The following is a 23,857-nucleotide window of genomic DNA, read 5'->3' on the forward strand; positions in this document are numbered from 1 at the left end:
TGCCGACCCGATATCGCCGCCGCCTACATTATAGCTATTAACCCCTAATCTGCTGTCCCTAACACCGCCGACCCCTACATTATAGTTATTAACCCCTAATCTGCCTCCCCCCAACGTCGCCGCAATCTAACTACAAGTATTAACCCCTAATCTGCCGACCGCAAATCGCCGCCACTATAATAAATGTATTAACCCCTAAACCGCCGCACTCCCGCCTCGCAAACACTATAATAAATTTTATTAACCCCTAATCTGCCCTCCCTAACATCGCCGCCACCTACCTACAATTATTAACCCCTAATCTCCCGCCCCCATCGTCGCCGCTACTATAATAAGGTTATTAACCCCTAAACCTAAGTCTAACCCTAACCCTAACACCCCCTAACTTAAATATAATTTAAATAAAACGAAATAAGTTTACTATAGTTAAATAAATGAATCCTATTTAAAACTAAAGACTTACCTGTAAAATAAACCCTAAGATAGCTGCAATATAACTAATAGTTACATTGTAGCTATTTTAGCATTTATATTTATTTTACAGGCAACTTTGTATTTATTTTAACTAGGTACAATAGTTATTAAATAGTTAATAACTATTTAATAACTACCTAGCTAAAATAAATACAAATTTACCTGTAAAATAAATCCTAACCTAAGTTACACTAACACCTAACACTACACTATCATTAAATTAACTAAATAAATGAATCATATTTAAAACAAAATACTTACCTGTAAAATAAACCCTAATATAGCTGCAATATAACTAATAGTTACATTGTAGCTATTTTAGCATTTATATTTATTTTACAGGCAACTTTGTATTTATTTTAACTAGGTACAAAAGCTATTAAATAGTTATTGACTAATTAATAGCTACCTAGTTAAAATAATTACAAAATTACCTGTAAAATAAATCCTAACCTAAGTTACAATTAAACCTAATTAACTACAAGTACCTACAATTATCTACAATTAAATAAACTAAAGTACAAAACCCCCCCACTAAATTACAAAAAAAAACAAACACTAAATTACAAAAAATAAAAAAATATTACAAGAATTTTAAACTAATTACACCTAATCTAAGCCCCCTAATAAAATAACAAAGCCCCCCAAAATAAAAAAAATGCCCTACCCTATACTAAATTACAAAAGTTAACAGCTATATTACCTTACCAGCCCTGAACAGGGCCCTTTGCGGGGCATGCCCCAAAGAAAACAGCTCTTTTGCCTGTAAAAAAAAAAACACAATCCCCCCCCCACATTACAACCCACCACCCACATACCCCTACTCTAACCCAAACCCCCCTTAAATAAACCTAACACTACCCCCCTGAAGATCTCCCTACCTTGAGTCGTGTTCACCCAGCCGGGCCGAAGTCTTCATCCGATGGGGCAGAAGAGGACATCCAGACCGGCAGAAGTCTTCATCCAAGCGGGGCAAGAAGAGGTCTTCCATCCATCATACAAGTACCAAAATACAAACAAACACTAAATTACAAAAAATAATAAAATATTACAATAATTTTAAACTAATTACACCTAATCTAAGCCCCCTACTAGCTATTAATATAGCTTCAATATAACTAATAGTTACATTGTAGCTATTTTAGGATTTATATTTATTTTACAGGCAACTTTGTATTTATTTTAACTAGGTACAATAGCTATTAAATAGTTAATAACTATTTAATAACTACCTAGCTAAAATAAATACAAATTTACCTGTAAAATAAATCATAACCTAAGTTACAATTACACCTAACACTACACTATCATTAAATTAACTAAATAAATGAATCCTATATAAAACTAAAGACTTACCTGTAAAATAAACCCTAATATAGCTGCAATATAACTAATAGTTACATTGTAGCTATTTTAGCATTTATATTTATTGTACAGGCAACTTTGTATTTATTTTAACTAGGTACAATAGCTATTAAATAGATATTTACTGTTTAATAGCTACCTAGTTAAAATAATTACAAAATTACCTGTAAAATAAATCCTAACCTAAGTTACAATTAAACCTAACACTACACTATCATTAAATAAATTAACTACAAGTACCTACAATTAAATACAATTAAAAAACTAAACTAAAGTACAACCCCCCCCCCACTAAATTACAAAAAATAAAAAAATATTACAAGAATTTTAAACTAATTACACCTAATCTAAGCCCCCTAATAAAATAACAAAGCCCCCCAAAATAAAAAAAATGCCCTACCCTATACTAAATTACAAAAGTTAACAGCTCTATTACCTTACCAGCCCTGAACAGGGCCTTTTGCGGGGCATGCCCCAAAGAAAACAGCTCTTTTGCCTGTAAAAAAAAACACAACCCCCCCCCCACATTACAACCCACCACCCACATACCCCTACTCTAACCCAAACCCCCCTTAAATAAACCTAACACTACCCCCCTGAAGATCTCCCTACCTTGAGTCGTGTTCACCCAGCCGGGCCGAAGTCTTCATCCGATGGGGCAGAAGAGGACATCCAGACTGGCAGAAGTCTTCATCCAAGCGGGGCAAGAAGAGATCTTCCATCCATCAGAAAAGTACAAAAAAACAAACAAACACTAAATTAGCAAAAATAATAAAATATTGCAATAATTTTAAACTAATTACACCTAATCTAAGCCCCCTACTAGCTATTAATATAGCTACAATATAACTAATAGTTACATTGTAGCTATTTTAGGATTTATATTTATTTTACAGGCAACTTTGTATTTATTTTAACTAGGTACAATAGCTATTAAATAGTTAATAACTACCTAGCTAAAATAAATACAAATTTACCTGTAAAATAAACCCTAACCTAAGTTACAATTACACCTAACACTACACTGTCATTAAATTAACTAAATAAATTAATCCTATATAAAACTAAATACTTACCTGTAAAATAAACTCTAATATAGCTACAATATAACTAATAGTTACATTGTAGCTATTTTAGCATTTATATTTATTTTACAGGCAACTTTGTATTTATTTTAACTAGGTACAAAAGCTATTAAATAGTTATTGACTAATTAATAGCTACCTAGTTAAAATAATTACAAAATTACCTGTAAAATAAATCCTAACCTAAGTTACTATTAAACCTAACTCTACACTATCATTAAATAAATTAACTACAAGTACCTACAATTAAATACAATGAAATAAACTAAACTAAAGTACAAAAAAACCAAACACTAAATTACAAAAAATAAAAAAAATTACAAGAATTTTAAACTAATTACACCTAATCTAAGCCCCCTAATAAAATAACAAAGCCCCCCAAAATAAAAAAATGCCCTACCCTATACTAAATTACAAAAGTAATCAGCTCTATTACCTTACCAGCCCTGAACAGGGCCTTTTGCGGGGGCATGCCCCATAGAAAACAGCTCTTTTGCCTGTAAAAAAAAACACAATACCCCCCCCCACATTACAACCCACCACCCACATACCCCTACTCTAACCCAAACCCCCCTTAAATAAACCTAACACTACCCCCCTGAAGATCTCTCTACCGTGTCTTCACCCAGCGGGCCGAAGTCTTCATCCGATCGGGCAGAAGAGGACATCCAGACCGGCAGAAGTCTTCATCCAAGCGGGGCAAGAAGAGGTCTTCCATCCATCAGAAGTCTTGATCCAGGCGGCATCTTCTCTGTTCATCCATCCGGAGCGGAGCGGCAGCATCCTGAAGACATCCCACGCAGAGCATCCTCTTCTTTCTTGATCCGACGACTAGGTGACTGTACCTTTAAGTGACGTCATCCAAGATGGCGTCCCTTGAATTCCGATTGGCTGATAGGATTCTATCAGCCAATCGGAATTAAGGTAGGAAAAATCTGATTGGCTGATTCAATCAGCCAATCAGATTCAAGTTCAATCCGATTGGCTGATCCAATCAGCCAATCAGATTGAGCTCGCATTCTATTGGCTGATCGGAACAGCCAATAGAATGCGAGGTCAATCTGATTGGCTGATTCCATCAGCCAATCGGATTGAACTTGAATCTGATTGGCTGATTAAATCAGCCAATCAGATTTTTAATACCTTAATTCCGATTGGCTGATAGAATCCTATCAGCCAATCGGAATTCAAGGGACGCCATCTTGGATGACGTCACTTAAAGGTACAGTCACCTAGTCGTCGGATCAAGAAAGAAGAGGATGCTCTGCGTGGGATGTCTTCAGGATGCTGCCGCTCCGCTCCGGATGGATGAACAGAGAAGATGCCGCCTGGATCAAGACTTCTGATGGATGGAAGACCTCTTCTTGCCCCGCTTGGATGAAGACTTCTGCCGGTCTGGATGTCCTCTTCTGCCCGATCGGATGAAGACTTCGGCCCGCTGGGTGAAGACACGGTAGAGAGATCTTCAGGGGGGTAGTGTTAGGTTTATTTAAGGGGGGTTTGGGTTAGAGTAGGGGTATGTGGGTGGTGGGTTGTAATGTGGGGGGGGGTATTGTGTTTTTTTTTACAGGCAAAAGAGCTGTTTTCTATGGGGCATGCCCCCGCAAAGGGCCCTGTTCAGGGCTGGTAAGGTAATAGAGCTGATTACTTTTGTAATTTAGTATAGGGTAGGGCATTTTTTTATTTTGGGGGGCTTTGTTATTTTATTAGGGGGCTTAGATTAGGTGTAATTAGTTTAAAATTCTTGTAATTTTTTTTATTTTTTGTAATTTAGTGTTTGTTTTTTTTGTACTTTAGTTTAGTTTATTTCATTGTATTTAATTGTAGGTACTTGTAGTTAATTTATTTAATGATAGTGTAGAGTTAGGTTTAATAGTAACTTAGGTTAGGATTTATTTTACAGGTAATTTTGTAATTATTTTAACTAGGTAGCTATTAATTAGTCAATAACTATTTAATAGCTTTTGTACCTAGTTAAAATAAATACAAAGTTGCCTGTAAAATAAATATAAATGCTAAAATAGCTACAATGTAACTATTAGTTATATTGTAGCTATATTAGAGTTTATTTTACAGGTAAGTATTTAGTTTTATATAGGATTAATTTATTTAGTTAATTTAATGACAGTGTAGTGTTAGGTGTAATTGTAACTTAGGTTAGGGTTTATTTTACAGGTAAATTTGTATTTATTTTAGCTAGGTAGTTATTAACTATTTAATAGCTATTGTACCTAGTTAAAATAAATACAAAGTTGCCTGTAAAATAAATATAAATCCTAAAATAGCTACAATGTAACTATTAGTTATATTGTAGCTATATTAATAGCTAGTAGGGGGCTTAGATTAGGTGTAATTAGTTTAAAATTATTGTAATATTTTATTATTTTTGCTAATTTAGTGTTTGTTTGTTTTTTTGTACTTTTCTGATGGATGGAAGACCTCTTCTTGCCCCGCTTGGATGAAGACTTCTGCCAGTCTGGATGTCCTCTTCTGCCCCATCGGATGAAGACTTCGGCCCGGCTGGGTGAACACGACTCAAGGTAGGGAGATCTTCAGGGGGGTAGTGTTAGGTTTATTTAAGGGGGGTTTGGGTTAGAGTAGGGGTATGTGGGTGGTGGGTTGTAATGTGGGGGGAGGGATTGTGTTTTTTTTTTACAGGCAAAAGAGCTGTTTTCTTTGGGGCATGCCCCGCAAAGGGCCCTGTTCAGGGCTGGTAAGGTAATAGAGCTGTTAACTTTTGTAATTTAGTATAGGTTAGGGCATTTTTTTTATTTTGGGGGGCTTTGTTATTTTATTAGGGGGCTTAGATTAGGTGTAATTAGTTTAAAATTCTTGTAATATTTTTTTATTTTTTGTAATTTAGTGGGGGGGGGTTTGTACTTTAGTTTAGTTTTTTTAATTGCATTTAATTGTAGGTACTTGTAGTTAATTTATTTAATGATAGTGTAGTGTTAGGTTTAATTGTAACTTAGGTTAGGATTTATTTTACAGGTAATTTTGTAATTATTTTAACTAGGTAGCTATTAAATAGTCAATATCTATTTAATAGCTATTGAACCTAGTTAAAATGAATACAAAGTTGCCTGTACAATAAATATAAATGCTAAAATAGCTACAATGTAACTATTAGTTATATTGCAGCTATATTAGGGTTTATTTTACAGGTAAGTCTTTAGTTTTATATAGGATTCATTTATTTAGTTAATTTAATGATAGTGTAGTGTTAGGTGTAATTGTAACTTAGGTTATGATTTATTTTACAGGTAAATTTGTATTTATTTTAGCTAGGTAGTTATTAAATAGTTATTAACTATTTAATAACTATTGTACCTAGTTAAAATAAATACAAAGTTGCCTGTAAAATACATATAAATCCTAAAATAGCTACAATGTAACTATTAGTTATATTGAAGCTATATTAATAGCTAGTAGGGGGCTTAGATTAGGTGTAATTAGTTTAAAATTATTGTAATATTTTATTATTTTTTGTAATTTAGTGTTTGTTTGTATTTTGGTACTTGTATGATGGATGGAAGACCTCTTCTTGCCCCACTTGGATGAAGACTTCTGCCGGTCTGGATGTCCTCTTCTGCCCCATCGGATGAAGACTTCGGCCCGGCTGGGTGAACACGACTCAAGGTAGGGAGATCTTCAGGGGGGTAGTGTTAGGTTTATTTAAGGGGGGTTTGGGTTAGAGTAGGGGTATGTGGGTGGTGGGTTGTAATGTGGGGGGGGATTGTGTTTTTTTTTTACAGGCAAAAGAGCTGTTTTCTTTGGGGCATGCCCCGCAAAGGGCCCTGTTCAGGGCTGGTAAGGTAATAGAGCTGTTAACTTTTGTAATTTAGTATAGGGTAGGGCATTTTTTTTATTTTGGGGGGCTTTGTTATTTTATTAGGGGGCTTAGATTAGGTGTAATTAGTTTAAAATTCTTGTAATATTTTTTTATTTTTTGTAATTTAGTGTTTGTTTTTTTTTGTAATTTAGTGGGGGGGTTTTGTACTTTAGTTTATTTAATTGTAGATAATTGTAGGTACTTGTAGTTAATTAGGTTTAATTGTAACTTAGGTTAGGATTTATTTTACAGGTAATTTTGTAATTATTTTAACTAGGTAGCTATTAATTAGTCAATAACTATGTAATAGCTATTGTACCTAGTTAAAATAAATACAAAGTTGTCTGTAAAATAAATATAAATGCTAAAATAGCTACAATGTAACTATTAGTTATATTGCAGCTATATTAGGGTTTATTTTACAGGTAAGTATTTTGTTTTAAATAGGATTCATTTATTTAGTTAATTTAATGATAGTGTAGTGTTAGGTGTTAGTGTAACTTAGGTTAGGATTTATTTTACAGGTAAATTTGTATTTATTTTAGCTAGGTAGTTATTAAATAGTTATTAACTATTTAATAACTATTGTACCTAGTTAAAATAAATACAAAGTTGCCTGTAAAATAAAAATAAATCCTAAAATAGCTACAATGTAACTATTAGTTATATTGCAGCTATCTTAGGGTTTATTTTACAGGTAAGTCTTTAGTTTTAAATAGGATTCATTTATTTAACTATAGTAAACTTATTTCGTTTTATTTAAATTATATTTAAGTTAGGGGGTGTTAGGGTTAGGGTTAGACTTAGGTTTAGGGGTTAATAACCTTATTATAGTAGCGGCGACGATGGGGGCGGGAGATTAGGGGTTAATAATTGTAGGTAGGTGGCGGCGATGTTAGGGAGGGCAGATTAGGGGTTAATAAAATGTATTATAGTGTTTGCGAGGCGGGAGTGCGGCGGTTTAGGGGTTAATACATTTATTATAGTGGCGGCGATTTGCGGTCGGCAGATTAGGGGTTAATACTTGTAGTTAGATTGCGGCGACGTTGGGGGAGGCAGATTAGGGGTTAATAACTATAATGTAGGGGTCGGCGGTGTTAGGGACAGCAGATTAGGGGTTAATAGCTATAATGTAGGCAGCGGCGATATCGGGTCGGCAGATTAGGGGTTAATACTTATAGTTAGATTGCGGCGACGTTGGGGGGAGGCAGATTAGGGGTTAATAACTATAATGTAGGGGTCGGCGGTGTTAGGGACAGCAGATTAGGGGTTAATAGCTATAATGTAGGCGGCGGCGATATCGGGTCGGCAGATTAGGGGTTAATACTTGTAGTTAGATTGCGGCGACGTTGGGGGAGGCAGATTAGGGGTTAATAACTATAATGTAGGGGTCGGCGGTGTTAGGGACAGCAGATTAGGGGTTAATAGCTATAATGTAGGTGGCGGCGATATTCGGTCGGCATATTAGGGGTTAATAAAATAATGTAGGTGTCAGCGATAGCGGGGGCGGCAGATTAGGGGTTAATAAGTGTTAGATTAGGGGTGTTTAGAGACTCGGGGTACATGTTAGGGTGTTAGGTGCAGACTTAGTGTTTCCCCATAGGAGACAATGGGGCTGCGGTGTTAGTTTTTTTTCAGCCAAAACTCCCATTGTTTCCTATGGGGAAATGCCGAATCTTAACGAGCTAATTCGGATTTATTCGGAGATACGGCAGCTATTTCGGATTCATTCGGTAGATTCGAAAGTATTTTAATTCGGAAATCCGAATCGATCCGAATCTCCGAATTTACCGAATTTACCGAATTTCCGAATTAATCCGAAACGAACCGCACATGTCTAATGAGGAACTTCGGTCCATGTGTGTAATTATTACATTTTGTAACTCTCTATGATCCACCCTATATTGTCTAGCAAGTGAGATCATTTCATTGAGACACACATCATTAAGCTGTCCATCTATTTCTGTATTGCCAGGTACCACTGGGCAAACCTGTTCTTGTTGTGGAGCTGGTTGTGCAGTTTTGTGAACTGTAGATTCCTAAACTTGAGATTCAATAGGAACAGGTTCATGAATTTCCATTGGTTGTGCATCCAACATATCATCAAAATATTTTGGGGTCTCACTTCCACAATCCATGTTTTGATGTTTCTCCACTGTCGGTAATTTTGGTTGTACAGGGACCATATTTAATATAACTTCCCTTGATGATTCTTCAGAATCTGTGAAATTATAATAAATTCTAAATTTAGAAATTTAAAATAAATCAAATATAATTTAGAAAAGTGTATAATGATTTAGTTATTTGCTGATGAAGAACAACTCTTTCAAATATTTAATAATGTTGATCTTCTATAAACATACTAGTTTAATAATATTTATATTCTATGTATTAAATATGTATAGAGATATATATTTCACAACATACAAATTAACAAATATATATATATATATATAAATATCATATAACATTGGAATATCTTTTAATATGTTTCATTGTTGGCCATATCACTGTTTTCATAAATAACCGATATCAGTATCATATATCACTATTTAAATAACCATATGAATTGTCGATATAGATGCCTACCAAACAAACCTTTGGCATAGGTGTATATAGAGATTTAGAAATTCAGGAACTTAAAAGAATGGGATAATATTGAGACACAGCAATATTAATAAACTGGTAAACAAAGTATATTAAATTTTAAGCAATTGTGTCTTTATTTAAACAATAATATTTGTCATTTTCAATGGTAAAGATGTGTTTTAAATGCATATTATTCATATCTATTACAAGTACACATACTCACTATCAAACAACCGTGGAGGACTTCCAGTCATGCTCCTAAAAAGCTGTCCAAGTTCAGCTGTGAATAACAGAAAAAATATATATTTGACAATTTAATTTATTTTAACATACACAAATTGTATGAAATCGGATTGACAATAAAGGATAAAATTAACTAATTTTTATATTTATTAATTTTGAAACAGCATTTAATATAAATCAAATCTCTATTTTACTCCTATTTTCAATTTTTAGTATATATAACAGCACACATATATTTGTCATCTAGATTTTGTTAATATAGATAATGCATGGTAAATAAAGAAAGGTACTTTTTGGATACTTTTCACTAGATATATTACATTTGTCCCAGCAGGCCTTGTAGTGGCTGTTACATCTACATATTTCTTAAATATATTTCTTGTGCTGTCATTTACGCTTGCATATTTCACATATATATATATATAATGTACATTTTATATATACTTTTTGTATTCAATTGTTTTTTCTTTATACTTTATATTCTACTTTTACTTTGCATTAGTACACTTAACAGTTTACTAGTAGAACACACATGTCGTTTCTACCTACACATACTTTGTTTCTTATCTTATTTTCTTTCATTTATCATAGTTATGCCCATGGTTTTGCTATTTAAATTTTGCTTTGTATTGCACTTATTTACATTTTTGCTTATATAATGCAATGTTTCTGTATTAGTAAGTATTGGTATCTAATCTTGTGTTCGCATACATATGTTAATTTGACTCAGGTACATTCAGACACATCACTTTGAGGTGTGTTCTCTATTAGAATTTTTAACCAATGGGGGTAAAGTACACCCTTTTTAAACCTGTATGCAATCAACTAATCTTTAGCAGTAGTGAATACGGCGTCCAGCCGAAACGCATATACTGTTTTTCCTCTATGTACCTATGTCCTTCCATGGACGTTTTTACTTGATGCAAGAATAAATGCTACGTTTTATATACATGTTGCTGCTTTCATCTCTTTCTTTGGGTTTAAGTTCCTATGCCCATTAAGCAGCACAACTTCCTCAGTGAAAGCTGCTAAGCTCGGCTATGATTGGAACTCTCTGAGACCGAGGACATATCAGTACCTGTATTTGCCGATGAGTGACAAGCCCCAACAGACAAGCCTCCTACCTTCCGGCGTCCTATTGGATCACAGGGTGAGAGTGGAACTTCCGGCTTCAGAGTTGAGCAGAGCGGACGGAGCAGCACACTTGTGCAGCATTATTCCATCTGGACCACCTGTGGATGAAGCACGGTCTTCTTGCTGGCGGTTTGGTTTGTGTATCAGAGACAGGTTGGAGCACACAGCCCACACGCTTTGCCATCAGGTACTTTAAGCCATTTATACGATACTTACAGCTGTGGAGATTTTTACACACAAAGGTACTCTGCTTTGATACTTGCTGTTATACTGCTGGCTTATTACGTGTGTGGATTTGAATGCCCCTGGATGTCCTTATTATTCCATGACAGTTTATCCCTTTGAATTGGATTTACCATAAAGGTTTTGTTTCCAATCTACTAGACTGTCTGTCTTTATGAACACTGCATTAACCCTTTCCTCACCCGGCAATCTCTCTGGTTGTTTTTTCAAATAAAGAAAGGTATTCATACAGTGTCTCACAAAATTGAGTTCACCCCTCAAATATTTGTAAATATTTGATTATATCTTTTCATGTGACAAGAATGGATAAATTAGACTTTGCTGCAATCAAAAGTAAAGACTGTACAGCCTGTATAACAGTGTCAATTTGATTTTCTCTCAAAATAATTCAACATACAGACATTAATGTCTAGACTGTTTCCAACAAAAGTTAGTATACCCATAAGTGGAAATGTACAAATTGTGCACTAATTGGAAATCTAAAAATTAGGCACAATTGATAATTAATGTTGTACACACAAAATATTGACAATGTTTGCCCAATTTGTACATTTCCACTTTGGGGTTTACCCACTTTTGTTGCCAAAGGTTCAGACATTAATGACTGTGTGTTGAGTTATTTTGAGGGGACAGCAAATTTAGACTTTTATACAGTCTGTACACTCACTACTTTTCATTGTTGAAAAGTATCATTGCTTTATTTTTGTAACATGGAAAACAAAATTTTGAGTGGTGTACTCACTTTTATGAGTTAATGTATATGTATATATATATATATATATATATATATATATATATATATATACACAGATATATATATATATATATACACACAGATATATGATATATATATATATACATTTTTTAAATAATTAATGTGTCTCGAGTTATCAAATTACAAATATGATCATTACAAATAATAATAGATTTTATAATAATTAAGTTTTTTTACCTGTACCTCTACCAACACTTGTTTCCGGAGGGCTGGTCCTGATATCGGGAAGTGTATCAGCTGATAATATGGTATGGCTAGATTTTGAGGTGCTGCAAATAAATTGTCCATGTAGGACAGCACCACTTGGCATCAATGTTGCTGAGGATGTTGACGGAATGCCTGAAGAATGCTCATCCTCACCCCTAGACGTCACCGATTGTGGTTGAGCTGTTAAAAGATAAATATAAAATAAAATTATATGTATTTCATGTTTCTATAACTACAAGAATAATACACTAGAAATAAAGTGATAATTATTTCGATCGGTTATTTAAAGGGACAGTCTAGCACACACAAAATCTCCTGGTAGAAGAAAGAGAATTTATTAGTCAACAAGCATACTATTGACTTCAACCATAGATTTTGCTTTGTTCTACCTTGTTATGCTTATTTTGAACATAAATATTAAAGGTTAATATGTTAATATTTTCCCCCTTGAAATCCGCATTTTATTAAAAGCCATTGTTTAATTTTTAACACACTTGAGGGTGTTTGTTCTTGTCATCCATATAGATAACATTTATCTCATGATCGTGAATTTAAGGGTTATAAAAAAAATAAAAAATAATCATAGATACTGAAAAAAAAAAATGATTTCTTAGTGTAAGCCATGAAGCCAAAAAGTAATCTCCATATATCCATTTTTTACAATTTTGAGAATTTTTTATCTCATGTTTTACACATAAGCATTGTGCAAAAACTGTACTATTTATAAATAAAAAAAAATAAAAAAATTGTTATAGTTGACTATTAAAATAATCCAATGTGGAACAGCACTAAAGGATAGGAGTGCTCGTGCAGACAGGTGAACTGTCACTTCACCACATAAATGTAGAACAATGAAAGTGTCCACAGCACTCCAATGCTTAAAAGTATCTTTATTAGGACAAATTAGCAACGTTTCGAGGCTAATGCCTCTTAATCATGCATGATTTGACCTAATAAAGATACTTTTAAGCATTGGAGAGCTGTGGACACTTTCATTGTTTGACTATTAAAATAAAGGATGTCATATTGTAAAGATTTGTAAGCCTCCTACAGCTTGTTGACACATAATTTAATGTATTCCCTTATTAGGATTAATTGAAAAAGAAAGAGTGGTCTGCTCATGTGCTAATTACATAACAATTTAAAGACAGAATTCCATGGATTAATTATTTTGTTTTTTAAAAGATTAGATTACCTCAGGGGTATTCTTTGATCTAAGACCCTACAGACTAGACTGTTATTTAAATACTTAAGACAGAGTAGCATTGTAGACAACCACTGATTAATCCCCTGTAAAACCACTTTCATGAGAAGATTGTTATCTATATGACTCAAAATAAATATGAACAAAATACGAAATCAAAAAATAAATAAATAGATAAAATCTAATATTTATTTGCTTATTTAAAAAACAAATAATAAAGTTTTATAATATGAGCAAACAATATTTGATAATATAATAATACTTGAAATTGAAAAAAAAAAATCATACCCCCCCAACTGTCTATATTTTCATAGGACAGTCCAGATTTTAGTGTGTGTGTGCGTATCTGTATGTATAAGTGTGTGTGTGTGTCTATCTGCATGTATAAGTGTATGCTATGTAGTGTGTGTCTCTACATGTATAAATGTAAGCTATGAAGTGTGTGTATCTGCATGTATAAGTGTATACTATGTAGTGTGTGTGTGTATATGCATGTATAAGTGTATGCTATGTAGTGTGTGTGTGTATCTGCATGTGTAAGTGTATGCTATGTACTGTGCGTTTGTGTGTGTCTGCATGTATTAAGTGTATGCTATGTAGTGTGTGTGTGTATCTGCATGTATAAGTGTGTGCTATGTAGTGTGTTACTGTGCATTTTTGCTAACTTTAAAGGCCAAAATCTAGAATATTAATGAGGAAAGCAGAGATCAGTTTAATACAATCTATTATTAAATGTCCAATTAATAATGGGTGGCCCTCTTTTGAATTTTTAAATGTTGGGAGGTATGAAAAATGAATCTAATTTTTTTTTTTGTTATTTTAAATGGAAAAAACCTATCAATATAATTTTGTATTGTAAACCGCAAATAATCAATTACACTATCCCTTTAAGAGGAATGACCTAATTCTACTATTGGTCGAATGATAGAAATATACATTTTGACCAAAAATGTAGCCAGAATAGGCCTATATGTTACATAATCAAAATTGTCGCAAAAAAACATTGATATGCAAATATATTTAATTAATAAAAATTTGGATAAACCGACTCTACTAGATAATTAGAATACGATTAACGTTCAATTAAAATACTACAAATTTAGAGTTAATAAATGTAGTACCTCTTAGGTCGCTATCACAATCATCTTTAATCCCGACGATTACTTTGGGGCCTAAACACTGCACAAGTCTCTGCTCGTAATCGGTCAGATATGCGACATAAGCTGGTCCACCTCCGGTAGTACGGGAAGAATTTTTTTCTTTTGCCATTTTCGCTTTGGCAAATCTTTTAATTTCGTTGTACCTTTTCTTTATCTGGTCAACGTCCTTTTTTCCAGGTCCCTGAGCACTGACAGCATCGCTGATACGAGCACAGATACTCTTTTTTCGGTGACTGGAAGTTTGCTTCGCACGACAACCAAATAAATAGTCATAAGAGTCGAGAACCATATCAACAAGAACCAGGTTCTGCTGGTGTGAGAAGTGTGGATTCTTGGATTTGTTTGTCTGTGAATCCAATCCAGAAGTTGCCATACTTAATTTATAAATAAAAATAAAAGGCTAGAAAAGCTTCAGGTTCGGGAATTATCAAGTCTGACAAAATAGATAAATTGGACTGTATATAGTGCTGCAATAAGTTCCCGTGACAAATGTGACGTTTCTGACAGCTACAGTCACGTGGGACAAACATGACTGACAAGTTGTAAGAAAATAATAGTACATTCGCAACTGCCGAGGCGTCAGATGCATGAATCATTCACCTGCGCTCAATGCGGATTAGACGCAAGATTTTTTATGCTGTTTTTTAGTACATATGGCGGGCAGCATCTTGCTAGCTGCGAGTTCGAGCGAGTCGACCAGACACGTTGTCAGCGAGAAAATTGACGCTTTAGTACATGGAGCCCAATATCTTTATATGTAAATGAAATACTTTATTTTAATGTATTAAACATGTGTTTTGCTATACTTTTATCCCAGTCCTAACACTTTACTTCAGGTCTCCAGGCAAACTAAATTTTTCATCGCTAGTGCAACACATAACTCACCACTTTATAAATGGTTATAGCGCACTAAAAAAAAATTGACCGCGCTAACATTCTCTGGTAAAACTTTTTTTCCATTGACTTGTAATACCAGATTGAGCCTATTCTTTGCGTAGAAACATGATATAGATAGCACACCCACTTATAATTAGGTCCAGTATTAGTGAACTTAACTTGTAATTAAGCCCACAGTAAGTTGAGGGTACATTTAAAACTAATTGCTAGATTACAAGTGATGCACTAAAGTTATTGCGGGTTGTGATATTGGTTATTGCGGGTGGTGCTAACTTGTGCAAGTTTTACAAGTTGAAAGTAAACGGGTGCACTGAAGGGCAAACAAAATTTGCACTTGTCGGGTTAGTGCGACCGAAGAACTAGCGGAAAGTGTAAGGAGTAAAAAAAAGTTGCACCAAACACAAAATAAGTACATTAAAATATATACAGTATACACTATCTGATTAAAATTATTCAAATGAATATTTAAAAAAAAAAAATGTATAAGGGGTTAAAAGGGATATGGTATATGACAAGGTCTTTGACTGGAAAGGGTTATTATATATAAATATATATATGTATGTGTATATACATGTGTATTTATGTGTTTATATATATATATATATATATATATATATATATATATATATACTGTATATATATATATATATATGCATATGTGTATATGAGCGCATATATATATAGTCATGGCCAAAAATTCTGGCACTCTTGCATTACTGTCAGCACCACCTCACCAAGAAAATTGTTCCAACTACAAATTCTTAGGCATTCTCATGTTTATTTATTTTGGTTGTATTGGTATGCCACAAAAAAGTGGAGACAAAAAAGCCAAATCTGATACATTTTACGCAAAACTTTTTTAAGAGAACATTTTTATGAGCTCCTCTCTGCTTTAGTGACAGAGTAAATGGTAATAAAATGTATATTGCTATTCTAAATAATTCACACCATTTATGAGTCCCTCAAAGCCTCCATTAAAAACACATACAGCATTAATCTTACAACATTAACTAAAGGCTTGTTCTGTTCTTTCAAAAGGGCACAATACAGTGTAAAAGCAATAAAGCATAACATATTCATTTTAGTAATAAGACATATTTAAGCCTAATTTGATTAATATTGCAATCATCATCATGTGCACGCTTGATTAATATATCAAATCCAATAAGTCATATGTAATCCTTTGTTTACTCATACAACAACCACCAATAAGGCATGTAAAACCAATCCTGTAGGACATACCAATTTTTGACCTTTGCTATATTAATAAAAGTGGGCTTTTATTCCTTTATACAATAAGAAAAGGCATGACATAGTTTTCTACTACTTTATGAGTTTAAAGTGATTGTAAAGTTTAAGGAATTAAAGCCCAGTATTTAAAAATACTCTTTAAAACTTTAATTCATTAAACTTTACAAACACGCTTCTTTTTAAAATACTTACCTTTGTGTTACAGTAAATAGACCGCCAATCCTCCACCCGCATCTCCTTCTGTATTTTGCATATTGATGACAAATCTGGCTTCCTCCAATCGTTGCATGCCCCAAGAGCTGGATGCCAATGGGGGCACGCAACAATTGGAGGAAGCAGGATTCTTCGTGGATCTGCAAAATACAGAAGGAGATGCGGGCGGAGGATCAGCATTCTGTTTATCGTAATGCAAAGGTAAATATTTTTAAAAAGAAGAGTGTTTGTAAAGTTTAATGAATTAAAGTGCCCCTGTTTTTAAGAGTATTTTTAGATACTGGGCTTTAATTCCTTAAACTTTACAATCACTTTAAGTAAGTTCCTTTGTTTGCGGGCAATAAAGATCCACAAGAAGGTTTACAATTCTTATTATATGACTTCTGAGTGAATCAATGGACTTTTTAAAGCTTAGTATCTGCAAGTTTGGAGTTTATTTATTTTTAATAGGTTCACAGTATGTGTTTCATTAGAATGCATTAGCAAAGTAGGATGCTCGGATACAGCTTTTATCATTACTAGGAGAAATTTTAGCCGAAGACAAATAAATTAGATGCGCTGACTTGTTTTTGGAAACGAAATTAATCAAGCACAATGTGCCTTTGTAGTCTGATGTCAAACCAGACGTGTGTACAATAGAGTTGTCGGCTATATCACTAATAAGAATGAAATCTCTGCATTGTAAGTAATGGCATTATAGATCACCAGATGCTACCATGTAAACTCTGACAATAAAATATTAAACAAATCTAATACTGAACATGCTCTGTGAGATTGTCAGATAATTTAGAGCTTAGGATATAATTCTCAGCAGTTCAAACTGTAATGTGATCAGTTTATCTTTTTGTGTTCATTGGGATTCGTATTGTGAAAATATCTTCCTATCTGCATTTTTTTGGCAGTGAATTAAATTATAAGCAATTATATTATTATGCTCAGTGATGTTCAATAATTTTTATGGCATATATATATATATTCATTGCATGCTTGGTTTTGTATTTTTGTTTTGAAATAGTGTCCTTTTAAAAGTTTTCATTTAAAATAAATAAATAAATTGTCAAAAGTGGCATTTTGTCTTTTTTTACTTTGTGACAAAGTTTTTATGTATTTAGTGTCATATTATTTACACATCTTAACTTTCAGTTTCATTTAACCTATCCTGTGATACACCTGTAATTGGATCATTGCTCTTGTTATAAAGCTCACCTTACAGCTCTCCTCTTTGCTTGGTATTGTTCCTCTCTGAGCTCCGTGTCAAGCCCCTCCTCTTGGACCTCATCTGAATGGTCTCTTCGTTTCCTGGCTTCCCTGTATCGAGCTGCTACTGTTCCTCGCAAGTTCCGGAAACACAAGCGGTGACATCACACGCCGACCGGTCTCTCAGCTGCTAACGCCTCAGCCCGCTGTCGCTCCACGCTACTTTCTATCAGCTCAGGTTTGATCTAATCTTTAGCCTCTCACAACTTATGCTGCTTAGACAATCTTCTGCTAATCATGTTTGCCAAACTTGTGCTATCTTTATACATACTTATTGACTTCACCCTCATTCTGCAGAACTTTATATACTGTTAATCATTTGTTCTCAGTGCCTGCCATTTCCTTATTTACTATGATCTCAAAGTGTCATTTTACATCTAGTGAATTCCTTTCCATATTGTCTTTGCCTAAATTTTTCTACATATAATTATATATAACTTATCCACATGTGAGTATTGGCAAGGTTAACCATCTGTATATAAGGTTGTATACAGATGCCCACCAAAAGCCATAGATTAACTTGTAAAGATTCTTGCGAAATATAAAGTTTCTTATATGTTCAGCCTCCCACACCTAGCAAGAGATTTACATACGTACATAAATTTAGTTAAGAATTTATTCTGCAGTTGTGATCCTTACATTCATTATATTCAAACTATCCTCCACAGGACGTTTATGATATTTAGAGATAATGAGAGCGTTGAGTTTGGGCCAATTTACATTATACTTACACTTAAAGTGATGGTAAATCCTAGCATTTGTGAAACGCTAGGATTTACCATCGTAATAAACAAAGGGGACTTTCATTCATGAAGTATAAAATATTTAATTCTGAAAGCCCCTTTTTTGTCAGCAGCATTCGCTGCGCTGCTAAAGGCAGCCTACGGCAGAACGCTATTTAGCTTAGAGGTGACGTTTCCACTTCTTAGCCAACAGCCATGCAGGAAGTCCAGCTTGGTGCCAGGTTTTGCATATGAACCTCCTAGGTTTAGCTTTCAACTAAGAATACCAAGAGAACAAAGCAAAATTGGTGATATAACTAAATTGGGAAGATGTTTAAAATGGCATGCCCTGTCTGAATCATGAAAGTTTATTTTAGACTAGACTGTCCCTTTAAACATAATTACCACAGTGCACATATTCCCTTAGCAAGTTTGTTTCTAGTTCTATTCCTAATACAGCTTAAGCAGAAAGACTTGCTAGTGGTTTTATACACATGAGTATACGGAGTCCTGTTGGTTTCATTCATAAAAAATATTTTCTACAGTAGGTGTAGGTGGCAGTGTTACATTTTTGTTTAACTATTCCCACGTTTCTTCCAAAGTGTGCTCACAATTGTTTTCTAATTAGTCATTGCTATGACGGATGCTCTGCTATCTAAATCTAAACAATGCACAGTTCTTATCAGAATTTAATTTATATTTACAAATTCATATGAACAAGATTTTAAACTTTTGAATTAAGCCTTTGGTAAGTAAAAAAGACGGTTATTATCAGCATACAGCATCTGTCCATGCAAAAAAAAAATATGTTTAAGCATAACTAAAATATAAAGAAAATCAATTTTGTGCACAGCTTATACTGCTGCATTAAAGGGACATGAAATCTGACATTTTTCTTTTGTGATCTAGGTAAAGTATATAATTTTAAACAACTTTCCAGTTTACTTCTAATTTTATCTACTTTGCTTAGTTCTCTTGATATTCTTTGATGAAAAGCATAATTAGGGAATGCTCAGGAGGAGCAGCAATGCACTACTAGGAGCTAGCTGAACACCGTGGATGAGCCAATGACAAGAGGCATATATGTGCAGCCACCAATTAACAGCTAGCTCCCAGTAGTGCATTCCTGCTCTTGATCCTACCTAGATATGCTTTTCTAACAAAGAATGCTAAGAGAAAACAAATTAGATGACAGAAGTTAATTGGAAAGTTGTTTAAAATTACCTCTGCTTTCTGAAACATAAAGTTTAATTTTGACTTTACTCACAGTAAGCCTCCATATCAGTAAAAGAAACCAGTATCACTCAAAATATGGGACCTAAAAGCCCTTGAAAGGGTTACATAATACTTTTGGTCTTTATATTAGATTTTCAATAAAACTGTATGTGTGAAAAAGAATCTTTGTCACTGAACCAGAGCGCAAGGTGTAGTTTAAGTCACAAATGCAAAGCAGAGAAAAGGGTAACTGGATTCTACAAGCTGTTGATGCCTGTGACAGTTGTGTGGAGGTTCTTTATAGTCAAGATCAAGCAGAGATACATAGGGCTGGATTACAAGTGGAGAGCTACTGTACATTATCGCACGCCCGCAAACGGGAAAATGTGCCTGTTTGCGGGCGCACAATAATTCATCAGCCATTACAAGTGGCTGGTTATTGCTACCTCGAGCTTGCAGTAGTAAGCGCTTATAAAATTAACCAGAGATCCGATCTCTGGTTAATTTTATAAATCTGCCCCAAATGCTCCAAAATACAGTCTAGTGTATTTTATTAATAAATAAAGATAGCAGCATCTTTATTTTTTAATAAAATTACTGCAGTATTTTGGGGTTATAGTTAGTGGGAGTGGGGTGTTAGAAAAAAGTGCCTTTACATTGCGGTCTATGAGAACTGTGCGTTCCCAGTTAATATATACAGGGAGTGCAGAATTATTAGGCAAATTAGTATTTTGACCACATCATCCTCTTTATGCATGTTGTCTTACTCCAAGCTGTATAGGCTCGAAAGCCTACTACCAATTAAGCATATTAGGTGATGTGCATCTCTGTAATGAGAAGGGATGTGGTCTAATGACATCAACACCCTATATCAGGTGTGCATAATTATTAGGCAACTTCCTTTCCTTTGGCAAAATGGGTCAAAAGAAGGACATGACAGGCTCAGAAAAGTCAAAAATAGTGAGATATCTTGCAGAGGGATGCAGCACTCTTAAAATTGCAAAGCTTCTGAAGCATGATCATCGAACAATCAAGCGTTTCATTCAAAATAGTCAACAGGGTCTTAAGAAGCGTGTGGAAAAACCAAGGCGCAAAATAACTGCCCATGAACTGAGAAAAGTCAAGCGTGCAGCTGCCAAGATGCCACTTGTCACCAGTTTGGCCATATTTCAGAGCTGCAACATCACTGGAGTGCCCAAAAGCACAAGGTGTGCAATACTCAGAGACATGGCCAAGGTAAGAAAGGCTGAAAGACGACCACCACTGAACAAGACACACAAGCTGAAACGTCATGACTGGGCCAAGAAATATCTCAAGACTGATTTTTCTAAGGTTTTATGGACTGATGAAATGAGCGTGAGTCTTGATGGGCCAGATGGATGGGCCCGTGGCTGGATTGGTAAAGGGCAGAGAGCTCCAGTCCGACTCAGACGCCAGCAAGGTGGAGGTGGAGTACTGGTTTGGGCTGGTATCATCAAAGATGAGCTTGTGGGGCCTTTTCGGGTTGAGGATGGAGTCAAGCTCAACTCCCAGTCCTACTGCCAGTGTCTGGAAGACACCTTCTTCAAGCAGTGGTACAGGAAGAAGTCTGCATCCTTCAAGAAAAACATGATTTTCATGCATGACAATGCTCCATCACACGCGTCCAAGTACTCCACAGCGTGGCTGGCAAGAAAAGGTATAAAAGAAGAAAATCTAATGACATGGCCTCCTTGTTCACCTGATCTGAACCCCATTGAGAACCTGTGGTCCATCATCAAATGTGAGATTTACAAGGAGGGAAAACAGTACACCTCTCTGAACAGTGTCTGGGAGGCTGTGGTTGCTGCTGCACGCAATGTTGATGGTGAACAGATCAAAACACTGACAGAATTCATGGATGGCAGGCTTTTGAGTGTCCTTGCAAAGAAAGGTGGCTATATTGGTCACTGATTTGTTTTTGTTTTGTTTTTGAATGTCAGAAATGTATATTTGTGAATGTTGAGATGTTATATTGATTTCACTGGTAAAAATAAATAATTGAAATGGGTATATATTTGTTTTTTGTTAAGTTGCCTAATAATTATGCACAGTAATAGTCACCTGCACACACAGATATCCCCCTAAAATAGCTATAACTAAAAACAAACTAAAAACTACTTCCAAAACTATTCAGCTTTGATATTAATTAGTTTTTTGGGTTCATTGAGAACATGGTTGTTGTTCAATAATAAAATGAATCCTCAAAAATACAACTTGCCTAATAATTCTGCACTCCCTGTATGTATATGCTGATATACAGTTCATATATATGTATGTGTTTAAATGTGTATATATACATATTAACAAGTAAATATATATGTATATCAGCATATACATACACAATTACTAACTGCTGCCCATTGCTGCGCTACTTACCCCCTTCGCTGCGAGAGGTTCTGATGCTGTCTCTGACGGCATCAGAACGAGGCTCCCATAGGAGCCTATGGAAGCGCTTTCATGTGAGCACAATGCTTCCCAGCAATGCCAAATTAAGGTGACGTTCGCATTGCTGTTAACTTGTAATACCAGTGCACATTAGTGTGCACTGTTATTACACAGTGGAGCGCAAATATTGCGTTCTTGAAAGCGCTCCACTTGCAATCTGGCCAATAGTGATTTACATCTGGTTTACTTAATTGCAGTGGCATAGATTAAAAGATACATATTACCCAATCTCTGTTATAAATGGTACCACAAGGAAAACAAACTCTTTTCGTAGAGTCATGGGGGCCTATTTATGAAGGTGCGAGCAGACATGAACCGATATAGCGGATCATGTCCGCTGCACATCGATAAATGCTGACAGCATACGCTCTCTGCATTTATTATTGCACCACGCTAGCAGGGGGTGTCAATCAACCCGATCGTATTCGATCGGGTTGATTTCTGTCAATTTCTGTCCACCGCCTCAGAACAGGCAGATAGGTTATGGAGCAGAGGTCTTTAGACCGCTGCTTCATAACGTCTGTTTCCGGCGAGCCTTGATAAATATGCCCCTTAATCTGATAGGCTATAGTTGATATTAGTCTGTTTATTGAGCTATGCACTGCTATGAGAGATCTAAACATCACACAGGGATAGGATAACATAACAGAGCTTATCTTAATTGAATTTTAATTAAACACTTACTGTAAACAAGATTTTTAACCTCACAGTTAAACTTCCCATCTTCCTGGCATGTGAGGAGAATACAAAAGCTGGAATCCTCTCATTTGCTTACTGTGTGGATGATGGCAAAATTATATACTCATGCTGTGTGCACATCTCATTTTCAAGTCTTAGCTCAAGGTGAGTCAGGATGTCCCTCTTCATTATTAGTATTCCCAAATATAGGATATAGGAACACAACTTATTTGAAATGGAAAATACAAATACTGTGCTGTTGCGCAAAAGTGAAAACGTTTTAATTTGAATTTGTAATACGCGCGCTACCAAACACGCACAAAAAGCCTCCGTCTAGCAAAGTTAATGCGTAAGCGGTACTGCAAAGTTACACTCCACTTGTAATCTAGCCCACTATAAGGTGCTATTGAGCACCGAGGGCTGTGCATTTTGCAGGGTCATAGGAAGTGTACCTGGTCCAGTTTGAGAGTGTAGTCCATTTCAGTGTTTTGTATGTGTCTAGGGAGATTACATAAGGCCTGTGCACCCTTGTGTGGTTTCCAGTTTGAGTAATTGAAAGCATGCATTTTTTTGGCTGTGGATTGGTACCGAGGAGGAAAGAGAACTTGACATGGTACCTGGACTTGACCCTTTTGGTCAGATGCGGTAACTAACTCTTCCATTTTTTACTTTTAATCTTGCAAGTGAGTGCCTAACTTTCTCTGTGTGTGGTGTTGATTAATTTGTTATGTAATTTTCCCTATGGACTGTGCACCCAGACTTGTCTGGGGTTAACTGCCTGGGTCTCTGGAGGCTGTGCAGCTGGCTGTGAGTGCTATTGAGCTGTGCATTTTGCAGGGTCATAGGA

Source organism: Bombina bombina, chromosome 1 (assembly GCF_027579735.1).
Source record: "Bombina bombina isolate aBomBom1 chromosome 1, aBomBom1.pri, whole genome shotgun sequence".
Taxonomy (NCBI): Eukaryota; Metazoa; Chordata; class Amphibia; order Anura; family Bombinatoridae; genus Bombina; species Bombina bombina.